Source organism: Phaseolus vulgaris, chromosome 11 (assembly GCF_051622355.1).
Source record: "Phaseolus vulgaris cultivar YP4 chromosome 11, ASM5162235v1, whole genome shotgun sequence".
NCBI classification, from domain to species: Eukaryota; Viridiplantae; Streptophyta; class Magnoliopsida; order Fabales; family Fabaceae; genus Phaseolus; species Phaseolus vulgaris.
Window position 1 is genome coordinate 38,259,791 of NC_143508.1, and position 10,558 is coordinate 38,270,348.

Sequence of the window (10,558 nt, forward strand, 5' to 3'; positions counted from 1 at the left end):
TGGACATGCACTTGGCCAAGCAGATAGTGCTTTCCCTAGAGTTTTCCACCCAGCACCGCAAGCACCTGGTCCTGGAGAAGAGGGTCAAGGAGCTTGAGCACGACAAGGAGTCAGTGCAGAGTGACTTTGAGGCTGCCCAAGGGTCCATAGCCCTGATGAAGGATACGGTGGAAAAATCCAGGAAAGAGTACCTATCGCAGGTCCAGGAGACCACCAAGACTGAGATCTTGATGGGGTAAGCTGTCAATACTCTGGACAGCGAAGTGGTGGAGCTGAGGAGCAAGATAATCAACCTGGAGGCTGAGACTTCCTCCCTACGCCAACTGAACTCACAACTAACGGGGGATCTCAAGTCTACCAAGGAGGAGGCCACTGATGGGGGGAAGAAACTTGAGAAGGCAGTGAACGAGCTTTCTGCAGTGAGGGTCGAGCTTGCCGAAGCGAAGGGCAAATTGGAAGAAGCTGCCTCTTCCATTGCTTCCCTCACCACTGAGTAGAAGGCCTTGGAGACTTCAAAGCAAGAGCTCGAAGCTGAGAACGCCGAATTTATGAACGTGGGTGCTGACGCCCTTGCTGATGGGTTCGAGCTGGCATTCGAGCAAATTCGTTGCGTTCTTCCAGATTTGGACCTTACGCAGTTTAGCATCTACCACAAAGTGGTAGATGGCAAGCTCATTCCTCCTTCTTGAGTTTTCTTCTTGTAATTTCATATTTCTGCACAATTTCTTGTACTTGAAACTTGTATAGACCTTGGTGTGAATATATACTTGCTTCAGCTATATGTTTCTTCTCTCGTATCTTCTTAAGCTTCATCTTTCTTTTTGCACACAACTAACTGTTAACTAGCTTAGGTTTAGCGCGATCTGTACTCTTTGATCTTGGCCTCTACCTTGATCACGACTAACAACTCCCTTAGCTTTGTCTTTAACAGTTCTTATGCACAGCTTCGTACTAGGTGACTGACTAGGCATAGTCTGTCTGCTTCGGCTTGTTGTGTAAGAACTTGTTTGGAAAAGCTTCCTCCGACAAGGCACTACCCACTAGCATATCCACCAACAACTCATCAGTCATCGTTCTTCGGTCTTCACCTTGCTTCTCTGCCGCTCTAGCGCTAAGTGCATAGAGGACTTTGACATCAATCGTCAGAGGTGATGCCTTGTTTTGGGGGAAGAAGAGTGTTTCTTGATAGCCCCTCTTACCTTCCCCAAGGTCATCAACCTTGGGCGGATCGGGTCGTTCTTTCCCTGCCTCACTCCTGGGGTGAGAAGGGTTTAAACTAAGAGCTTTACTAGGCCAACATTGGTATATGCCAAGTGGGTAACGACGTTTGTCGAAATCCTTCCTTTCCCTCTCTTGGTCTTACTAGCACCCCTGGCTTTTCAAACCCTAGTCGCCTGCACTCGCACCTGGGGCGAGGAGGATTTTAACTTGAAAACTCTCGCACACTTTATATGCTGATAATCTTTTCATTGGGTGGCCTCGTTAAAAACCCTCCTTAGGGAAAAGAGTGCCCCCTTATCTGTTCAACTGTTTTCAGTATATACACTGAGTGTGTCTTTAGCGCGAGAACGCAACTACTTTACAACTTAACTGAAATAAAATTTCAAGTGGGTGGCGTTCCACGTTCTGGAGATTGCTCCTCCATCCAGAGTTTCCAACCGATAAGCTCCATTCTCCGATGCCTCAACCACTCTGTATGGACCTGTCCACTTTGGAGACAACTTGTTTTCCATCTCATTCTGATGCGCCTTTCTCATCACCAGATCACCTTCCTGGAAACGCCTGAGCCTCACCTTGGAGTTGTGCCTCCGTTCTACTCTTCTCTTGACGGCTTCAGCACTAACTCTGGCTTCTTCTCGCACTTCGTCCAGTAGGTCGAGATTTACCTTTCGTTCTTCGTTGGATTCTTCGGCAATGAAATTCAAAAACCTGGGGGAGCTCTCCTGTATCTCCACGGGAATCATGGCATCTGTCCCGTAGACAAGGCTAAAGGGTGTCTCATGGGTGCTGGACTGTGGAGTGGTATGGTAGGACCATACGATTCTGGGGACCTCCTCTGCCCAGTTTCCTTTAGCTTTCTCTAGTCTTCGCTTCAGCCCCCTGAGCAGTACTCGGTTGGCTGACTCCACCTGCCCATTGGTTTGTGGGTGTTCCACCGAGGCGAAAACCTGTTGTATCTTTAACTCCTCGCACATCTTCCTTAGCTGATGACTTGTGAACTGGGTGCCATTGTCGGAGACCAACCTCTTGGGTACTCCGAAACGACAGACAATGTTCTTCCAGACAAAGTGCTCGACTTTCTGTGCGGTGATGTGCGCGACTGGTTCTGCCTCCACCCACTTGGTGAAATACTCGATGGCCACGATGAGGAACTTCATTTGCCTTATCGCCAGGGGAAAAGGTCCTAGGATGTTGATTCCCCATGTGTGAAATGGCCACGGGCTATGGATGGACTTCAACTCCTCGGGAGGTGCCTTATGCCAGTCTGCGTGAAGTTGACACTGTTTGCAACGCTGAGCATACCTCACACAGTCTTCCTTCAGCGTTGGCCAGTAGTACCCCGCGCGGAGGATCCTACTTGCCAAAGCGCGACCACCTACATGACTTCCGCATACCCCCTCGTGTAGCTCTGACATAAGTCTAGTGCATTGCTCGCCATACACGCAGATCTGCACAGAATGAGAAAACCCAAATCTAAACAGGTTCCCATCAATCAAAGTAAACTTACTCGAGCTCCTCTTTATTCTTTTTGCCTCTGTCGGGTCAAGTGGGAGTACACCATCTTCTAAGTACAACTGGTACGGTGTTATCCACGTGTCGGGCTCCCTAACAGCGCAGACTTCCATCGCCTCATCGGTCTTTGCCGGTCGCGTTCTAACCCTCGGCGCTTTCAACGTCTCTTGAGTCAATGAACGATGATCGATCGTCAGACGCTCCATCGATTTGTACACTTGAAGTACCTGGTTGTCTGACACGAACGCTCGCGGTACCTTCAAAGTCTCCTGAATGACGGTCCTCTGTTTTCCCCCCTTTCCTGAGCTGGCCAGCTTGGCAAGCAGGTCTGCTCTGGCATTTTGCTCTCTCGGCACATGAACAAGTTCAAACTCGGTGAAGGACGTCTTCAGGAGCTGTACGTATTCCAGGTAAGCTGCCATCTGGGGATCTTTCGCCTGGAACTCCCCTGTAACTTGCCCGGTGACTAGCAAAGAGTCACTCTTAGCAACCAGACTTCTTGCTCTCATTTCTCTTGCTAGCAACATTCCTGCGATCAGGGCTTCATACTCCGCCTGATTGTTGCTAGCCTTGAAGGCAAAGCGGAGGGACTGGTTATCTTGGTCGCGCCTCTCTCAGATGGTGACATGTGGAGGCATGCAACTCACATCTAACCGTACACGTGCCACTACCTGAAGGGCTCTAGCGCATCTCTTTGTGCGCCTAAGTTATTCCCTTGCAGAGTAACTTAGCGCGTTTCTTCCATCTGGGTGAATCGCACACTCCCAGGAGAACGCCAGGTGTGGCTGGACTAGGCACACTCACCAAGCATTGCTCTCTGCATAAACGATTTCCCCTTCACGATGTCATGCACGTAATGGGTTAAGAGAGTCACCAATCACTGACCGGTTTACTAACTCCCTCAGGCCACTCTCGTGCACGATTCTACCGGCGAGCAACTCCTCTTTCTCTGAGATATGATCATGCGAGGTCCATGCATAACGCTCTCGCTGGGAATCTCAGTCACAGTTTCACTGCGTGTAACACGAAACCCCGATGACCATGCACCCGATGACTGATCGGTGCTCTATTGCTTCTCGCGTTCTCCCCCCAGGTGTTTATCTTGGAACTGATCTGTCGGTGGCCACTCGGTTACTGACCACCGATCACCGTTCTGGGTGATCTCCTCCCTGATTTCTCTGCCACCTGATCCACGTGTCACCCTGTGAGTGGTCCACGTGGTTATCTGCTGCTGACGTCATCGACTACCGATGACCGACCGGATCAAAGATGATTGGATATGCTAGACTAAGCGAAGGGTTGTATCTCATGGAAATTCCAAAACAAGAAGTGAAGTTGAACATGATAGGAACATCAATTGATGAAAGAAAACCGAAAAATGTTTGGCATCTCAGACTCGGGCATCCATCCAATAAAGTTTTGCAGCATATTAGTAATATTTTTCCTTACGTTCAATTCAATGACCATAAACCTTGTGATGCTTGTCATTATGCTAAGCAGCATAAACTGTCTTTCTCCCATAGTAATACTTGTGCAAAGAATATTTTTGACTTGATTCATGTGGATATTTGGGGACCTTTCCATATTGCTTCTGTGAATGGACATAGATTTTTCTTAACAATTATTGATGATCACAGTAGGTTTACATGGGTTTTTTTTATGAAAACTAAATCTGAACAAGAGAAGCTTTATATAGATTCATTACCTTGATTCATAATCAGTTTAATGTTACTATTAATACCATACGAAGTGATAATGGAAGTGAATTCTTATGTACTAATCTATACAATAGTCTAGGCATCATACATCAAACAAGTTGCATTGAAACTTCTCAACAAAATTTTGTTGTTGAAAGGAAACATCAACATATTTTAAATGTGGCACGTAGCTTACTTTTTCAGTCTAAAATTCCCACTGTTTTTTGGTCTTATGCTGTGATTCATGCCACATACTTGATAAACAAGATCCCTTCAGAAATTATAAATTGAAATACCCCGTATCAGTTAGTCTACAGGGAACAACCAGACTTACAAAACTTAAGAGTTTTTGGTTCCTTATGCTTTGCTTCTAGTATGTAAAGACATAGGTCTAAACTTGATCCAAGAGCTAGGAAGTGTGTGTTTCTTGGTTATAAGGCTGGAATTAAAGGTTTTGTGATGCTAGACATACATATAAGAGAAATTTTTATATCAAGAAATGTGAAATTTTAGGAGAATATTTTTCCTTATTTTAGTAATTACAAGCATAATCTTGATATTGATAACAACTAGCAGTCTGATGTTTTTGACTATTCTTTTGAACATGTTAATGATAATTCTTACACTGGAGAAGTTTGTAATCAACATAATCATGTTGAACAGAACATTGAAAATGTTAGACGATCAGTTAGGCATAGGAAAGCTCCTAGTTACTTACAGGATTATCACTATCAATTGTCTAACCATACTAATATTGAAAATTTTAAGAACACAAATAAAAAGGTCTATCCTATATCTGAATATCTTGATTACAAAAATCTGACAACTAAACAACATAAGTATACCATGGCTATATCATCTAATCAAGAGCCTCAAAGTTTCAATGAAGCCATCATGAAGTCAGAATAGTGTGATGCCATGAGGAAAGAAATAGAAGCCTTGGAACATAACAAAATATGGAAGGTAACTGAAATTCCCCATGGAAAGAAACCCATTGGATGTAAGTGGGTGTACAAAATAAAGTACAATGCCAAAGGAGACATAGAATGCTATAAGGCAAGACTTGTTGCCAAGGGTTATTCTCAGTTAGAGGGAGTTGATTATTTAGATACTTTTTCTCCTGTTGCTAAACTAACTACTGTAAGAATGTTCTTAGCTATTGCAGCCACACAAAACTGGCATTTGAAGCAATTGGATGTTAATAAAGCTTTCCTTCATGGAAAAATCAGCGAGGAAGTTTATATGCTACCACCACCAAGGAGCAAAGTTAAAGCTAGACAGGTTTGCAAACTTACAAAATCTTTATACAGTCTCAAACAAGCAAGTAGACAATGGTTTGCCAAACTTTCTTCCTTTCTTAAAAGCATTGGTTTTTTGCAATCTATTTTTTATCACTCATTATTCATAAAGAGAACTGAAAATAATTTTACTACATTATTAGTATATGTGGATGATATAATTCTTGCAAGAAACTCCATCTCTGAAATAACAGAAGTAACCGAGCTGCTGGATAAAACTTTCAAAGTGAAAGATCTAGGAGATTTGAATTTTTTTCTCGGGTTGGAAGTTGCTAGAACCAAGGACGGCATACATGTTTCACAATGTAAATATGCTTTTGACATTATATCTGATGCTGGTCTTCTTGCAGGAAAACCATGTTCCACACCAATGGTTAAAAATATGAAGAATATGTTCAATGAAGGTAGTCCTCTAGAAGATATCACTTCCTACCAAAGACTTGTTGGAAGATTAATATACCTTACCAATACAAGACCAGACATTAGTTATGTTGTACAGTTCTTAAGTCAATTCATGCATGCACCCACATTGGAAAATCACACTGCTTCTCACCATGTACTGAGATATATTAAGGGAACACCTAGACAAGGTCTGTTCTTTCCCAGCCACTCCAACTTACAACTGAAGGGCTTTTGTGATTCGGATTGGGCAACCTGCCCTCAAACTAGAAGATCAACAACTGGGTTTTGTGTGTTGCTTGGTTCATCTTTAATCAGTTGGAAATCCAAGAAACAATCCACTGTTTCACGATCATCTTTTGAGGCTGAATATCGCACTCTTGTTATTCTTACTTGCGAGATACAGTGGCTAACTTACCTGAGCAGTGTGTTCAAAATAAAAACTGAGACACCTGCAGTTATTTATTGTGACAACCAGTTTGCAAGGTACATTGCCTACAACCCAAGCTTTCATGAGAGAACTAAGCACATAAAAATAGACTGTCACGTTATTCGGGAAAAATTACAATCCCATTTCTAGCAATCAACAAGTGGTAGATGTTTTTACCAAAGCTCTTGAACATGGAATGTTTACAACAGCAGTCTCCAAGCTCGATTTGATGGATATATATCACAAAGCTTGTGGGGACTATTAAATTATTAAATAGAATAATTGTAATATAAACAGTTTGCCTTTTTCTGTTTTTTTTTTTGTTTCCCTTTTCACCATGTGTTTCCCTTTTCCATCATGTATATAAAGCACACCCAGTAATTAATAGCATTAGGTAGTTTTTCTGCCTTTTATTTTTTCCTCTGTTTCTTTCTCTCGTTCTTTTCTCAGCGGCACCGCACCGCTCAAACCCCTGTGATAACATCTTTGCCAACATTCACCATGTACACCATATCACAAGTTCATACTTTCTTTTTTATTGATAATAGTTTTTAAAAATACTTTTATTGATTCAAGTCATGCATTATGATAGTTTCTCCTCTCATACTAAACACGCATATTAGGTTCAATGCATCCCAATTAAGAGTAGATTAATCAATACACTTTTCTGCTAATTATTAGTGAAGTCTCATTATATCGATATCTGTACTACAAAGTATATATATGTATTCAAGTTCACATCAAAACTCAAATTCAAAAATAATAATAATAATAATAATAATAAAATACTAGTTAATATATTTAATTTATAAATTCAATAAATACTATTCAAGTTCTCTTTAAAATGAACAGTAAATTGAATTAACAATAAGACCAAAATTTGGATAAAAAATAACTTATTATTTTTTAATTTAACAAGAAATAATAAAAACTGTAATTTAAGTTTGATGGCTATAAAAATGTGAATAGAAGAAAAAGGAAAGTGTACATTGTAAGAAAAAGTTAACTTTATTTATTTATTTTGTTAGGCCGAATTATATCACTTTTCACCTTATTCAAGCATATTTATGTGAGGTGGAAAACAAGTTTTACCAACCCTTCGTTTGACCATAGCCTCTTGTTTTCTACACCATATAGCTTCAATGTCTTCTCTAGTAGCATCTGTAGCAACAACTGCAGCTTCAACAACTACTGCAGTTGCAATAGCCACAGTTAAAACAAGTTTTCTGCTCTGCACTTGCTTCAATCAATGTTCTGTTTGGAGCTGTAATTGTAGGATACTTTTTCTGCTTAGAAATCATATTTCCACATGTTCAACTATATTTTTTCTCGATCTGTGTACGTCTGATTGATTTATAGGTATATTGTAAAGTATATCCAAGTAATGTATTGCTTCCTTATGAAGGTGAAGATAGTGTAAAGTGGAGCTTTATTAACTACTAAAAGTGGTCAGTTATGTGATAAACATACTTACATCCTTGATATTTGATTGTCCTTATATATTAATAAGATGACTAATTATGTGTCTTTTTTAACTTCTATGGTGGCATATCAAATTATTATTTTTTTTAATGAATATGGAAGCAAACTTAAAACGTTAGATGAAAGGTCAAGACAAGATTCAAATGAGTGCTACAAATTTCGAACTTCCTCAAGTAAAATCAAGCAAAGAATTGCTTAGGAAAATGCAAATCAAACATGAAAAAATGACAAGCAAAGAATGTACCATTGCACCTAATATTGTTGCCCAAAGACAAGTGAACTTGCTTAATCTCAAGGCAAGTCACAAAACAAATTTTGACACGAGGCTTAATTCAACAAAACAAAATGTTGTAGTTGCAAGTACTGTTCAACATAAAATTCAAAGTCAAAACAAACTCCGATTGGAAGAATTGACATCTAAGAGCATCGAACATAGACAACTCCAAGAATCAAATAGGAAATTCATGAAAAAGGCAGCAATTGCAAGTGATAAGTCAAAGGACAGGCTACAAGCACTTGAAAGAGCGTTGACTCAACTTAGTAATTTTAATGCCGATGAACAACTCAAGCAACAAAAGGGAGTCTCACAAGAGGAGAATTCTAAGAAAAGACAATTCCCTATGAAATCAGTACAAGCTGAAGTTGATAGTTCAAAGGTAAAAGGTCAACTTAGGAAAGAGAACAAGAATGATGGATGACAACTCAAAATCAAAGGAAGGAGTAGTGATTGAAGATGTTGAATCAATGACAAAACAACAAGATGCTCCTAGTAAGACAAACAAAATTTTGTCCATCAATGTCAATAGATCAATTTCTTAAAGAAAATGGAAACAATGAAGATGAGGAAGAAAATGCAAAATGGAAGTGAAGATGAAGAACAATATGTTAGAGAAGAAAATGCATACCAAGATGAAGATGTTGAAGTGAATATGATAGAAGGTAAATGTTTTATTATTAAAAATTGACAACATTTTGTTTTTCATATTTATGTCTTCTTTTTAATATTTTATTTAATAAGTTCAATGTTAAAATAGGAACAAGTAAGAAAAAAAACGCGAGGACCAACTCAATGTTTAGCAATACATGGAAGATCTACTCAAGAGCGTCCAGAAGTTATCTTAGACATTGATGGATAACCAATTGGTCTCACTGACAAGATTGTAACTGACTTAAGTTATTTCCTTGGCACGATAGCTAGGAATTCTACCTTTTGTCCATTGATTTACAAAAATTTCAAAGTTTTGCTCAATGATAAGGATAACAAGGCTCGTATATGGACATGTGTTATGGTATGAAAAATAAATTTATATTAATTTAATAATCAAATATTTATGAAAATACAATCATTCTAATGTTCTTTTTATAGGAAAAGTTCATCATTAGTGATAAAGGAGAGAAAGCGATATTTACTTGCATAAATGATGCATGGAGACACTACAAGAGTTTTATCAAGAAAATACACTTTTTAAAGTACTCCACATTGAAGGATCGCCTCAAACATCGTTCATTATTCATTTTTGAAGATCATTTCAAACAATTGTTGAAATATTGGAACACTAGCACAATCAAGGTTAGATAATTTAATGTCTTGTTACTTTAAAATTGCATTATTATCTACATTCATTGTTACTTTTATCTTTTTACAATGTAGAGCATTGGTGAGAAAAATGTAGCAAATAAGGCACAACAAAAGTACATTCATCGCATGGAACCAACCAATTTTGTTAGAATTCATCTTGAATTAGTTAGATACTTGTAATTATGTTTCAATATTTTAAATCCAATACAGAAACATCCTGTTAATTTTTTGTTATTGTTTTTTAATACGTAATTGTTGTAGCGTGCCAAGAAAAAGGTAAGAGAAAAAGTTACCCAAAGTGAAATGTTTATTACAACTCGTCAATGTCGAGTAGGCCGAATCGAAAAAGAAATGGATGAAGAAACATATAATATCATTGTAAGTTTACAAATATTTATGAAGTACATATAAATATATTCTTTTTAATAATTAAAATTCATTCTCTTTTATTGGACTAAGCTTTAAGGTTCTATTGAAAACTCAAGTGAATATGTGGAACAAGTATTTCGATCAATATTTGGAAAAGAGAAACCTGGGAGGGTACGGTTTTATGGAAAGACTATGACACCATCAACATTTAAAACAAATGAAAAAAATTGTTGCTATAAGAAATGAACATGCAAATGAAGTGAGTGGCATGGTGAAGAAAATTGAAGTTCTAGAGGAAATAGTAAAATTTGTGGTAAAGCAACAAAATCCAAATTTAGAAGAGGAAGACATAAATAATGATGACACGTGTTTTAACTAAAGAAAGTAGTGGAGTGGGGCTACATTCATCTGCATCCACCCATGATCCTCATTATGAGCTGGTATATATAATTGACAATTGTTTAGTGGACTTTGAGAAATGTTTTCTAGTTACACATGAAATTGCTTTGATTTGTAATGTTGGAGGAGTACATTTAGAAGTTGCTGTTTTATCCTTAAGTTTCATTTTTTT

General features: G+C 38.8%; 1 long non-coding RNA gene and 1 pseudogene across 1 annotated transcript; both read left to right on the forward strand.

Moving 5' to 3' along the window:
* The first annotated feature begins 4,020 nt into the window (after positions 1 to 4,020).
* LOC150023239 (uncharacterized) lies at positions 4,021 to 6,974 on the forward strand. Its single transcript, XR_016517142.1, has 2 exons — positions 4,021 to 5,711; positions 6,079 to 6,974. It is a non-coding gene; the product is annotated as an uncharacterized LOC150023239 (long non-coding RNA).
* Positions 6,975 to 8,832: 1,858 nt separating this feature from the next.
* LOC150023240 (uncharacterized) lies at positions 8,833 to 10,233 on the forward strand (annotated as a pseudogene).
* The last annotated feature ends 325 nt before the right edge of the window (positions 10,234 to 10,558 follow it).